The sequence below is a fragment of the Solanum tuberosum genome, unplaced genomic scaffold (assembly GCF_000226075.1).
Source record: "Solanum tuberosum cultivar DM 1-3 516 R44 unplaced genomic scaffold, SolTub_3.0 scf00116, whole genome shotgun sequence".
NCBI classification, from domain to species: domain Eukaryota; kingdom Viridiplantae; phylum Streptophyta; class Magnoliopsida; order Solanales; family Solanaceae; genus Solanum; species Solanum tuberosum.
This window is the reverse complement of record NW_006239040.1, coordinates 707,412-709,922: the sequence shown is the minus strand read 5'-3', so window position 1 is coordinate 709,922 and position 2,511 is coordinate 707,412.

Here is a 2,511-nt window from a genome sequence, read left to right as displayed (position 1 = left end):
TGGGGGGGGGGGGGGGGTGGATAAGAAAGAAGAAGAATCAAGAAAACGATGAGAAAAAGTTTGGCCTTTTTGAGGGAGAAGAACTTAGTGTCACGTCAAGAAAGAGCTAAAGATGATAAATTCCCTTTTCTCTCAACGGAATTCCATGAAAAGGAATCAACTTTAAAGGATAAAAACCATTATTTGTGTTGTTTGATATGATCGATCACTAGATTTTTTGTGAGCTGATGAAGAGGCTGAGAAGGTGGATAGAGACAAAGAAGCAGAGGGAGGGACGGAGTGGCGGGGCTATAATTAAGGCATGAGGATAGAAGATATTAATATTTTCTTTAGGTTTTTTTTTTTTTGTTTCGCTCGGTGTTTGTTATTCGTTTTAAGGATCTAACTAATCTGAATTCACATTTAAAAAGTTTTATTTCAAATTCACGTTTGATAAGGCCCATCTAAAGGAAAAGCGCTTCGTAGCAAAATTACTTTAACCTCTTCGAGCATTTGAATTCGGAAAGTAATATTTCTTTTACCTGTCGAATGAATAGTGAACTCCAATACCAATACCGACGCAAAGTGAAGTCTGGGAGAGTAGAGTTTATGTAGACCTTACTCCTATTTAGAGGTTGACGGGTTGTTTCATATAGACCCTCGACTTATTTTTGCCGTCTTCTTGGTCCATAAAATATAGTTGGTCTAACTATCACCCTATAAAAATTGTCTTCAAATTTTAGTGGCACCTTCTAATCATACAAGACTTTAGATGTGATCCTTTACTTCATTCACCCTGCACCAATACGTGAGTGACATCCCTATTAGTCTTCCCATTTTCTTGAGTAATAGACCCAAGTTACTTGAAATGCTTTCTCTTTGGATGACTTGTATTAAGCCTCACCTTGTTAACCTCATGTGTTTATGTCACTTAAATTGCTCCACGTGAAGTCTGTCTTGGTCCTACTCAATTTGAACTTGATAGACTCCGGGGATTGTCACCAAACCTCCCGTTAATTTAGTTGAGTCTCGTCAATTGAAATCATATCCACAAATAACCTGCATTATGGAACCTCACCTTGTATTAGTCGTGTTAATCATACATTAGCGAGGCAAATAAAAATGGACTAAGAGCAGACTCCTGGTGTAACTCCATCACTAGGAAGCAATCTAAGTCTGCTCCCACTATCTTTATCCTGGTCTTGGTTGAGGGCTCCATCATACATGTCCTTGAGCGTCCTAGTGTACTCCATAGGTACATCTCTAGCCTACTAGCATAGAGTGACGTAGAACCTACCTTGAATTTTTATCGTCTGCCTTTTCTAGATTGATGAACACCATATGTAAGTCCCTCTTTCTCTCTATATATTGTTCTACAAGTCTCCTTACGAGATGAATGACTTCTTCGTAGTAGCACCTCGACATGAATCTGAACTGATTCTCGAAAATAGACACATTGATCCTCATCTCCATCACTCTCTCTCAAACTTTTATGGTATGACTTAACAACTTGATAACCCTATAATTGTTGCACTTCTAAATATCACATTTGGCCTTGTATATTAATGGGATCACCTCCATTCGTTGGGCATTTTCTTCAGCCTAAAAATGATTTTAAAGTACCCAATCATCCCTAGGGATTGTTTGGTTATGGGAAAATGTCGATATAAATAACACTACATTTTTTAAATTAGTAAATTCTTGTCTCTCGTATCAAACGATCCCTAATATATTATGAAAATGTACTAATCTATTACTATCTCCTTTTTAATTTGTTTGTTTTACTTATTTTTTTAGTACTAATCTATTACTATCTCTTTTCGTCTTTTGACAATTTTGAATTTTAACTTTCCACGTAACATATTTAAAACCTTAACAATGAAGGACATTCGATACCTTATCCATAGTTTAGTTAGAATAACAAAATTCAAAAGTCTTTCGTTACTTTTGTAATCTCATATCAAATCAAAATCAGATAAATTTACGAGTAATTTCTATTATATTAATTTATACAAAACTTTTAAGGATAGAATTGAGGTGGAACTACTACCGAATCTCCGCGTTGCAGGATGTGATCCCATGTGATTGTTTTGCTATGTCCCTACACCAATTATTTAATTTAATTAAAATTAATGTAAAGTTGGTGTTTGGGTGGGATTTATTTTAGACATTTTTACTAAAAAAAATTACTTGATTGAATATTCATTAATAATTAATAGTAGTAATAGAATTATTTGCAAAGTTTTCTTTTGATTGAATATATTCATTAATAATAATAATAGAATGATTTGCAAAGTTTTCTTTTTTAGTGTAGTGAATGTAACCAATTTGCAACGTACATTAATTAACATGATAAAAAATCACTTCAAAGTTTTTAAAAAAGAGCATTTGATTTTGACATATACTTACTTGTTTTAGATATTTATTATGACAGGTATTGAATTTTTTAAAATTATATTTCAATGGATATCACCTGAAAAAGTGGAAGAAACTAATCCAGAGATTATGCTATCAAATAATTTAATCCACGAA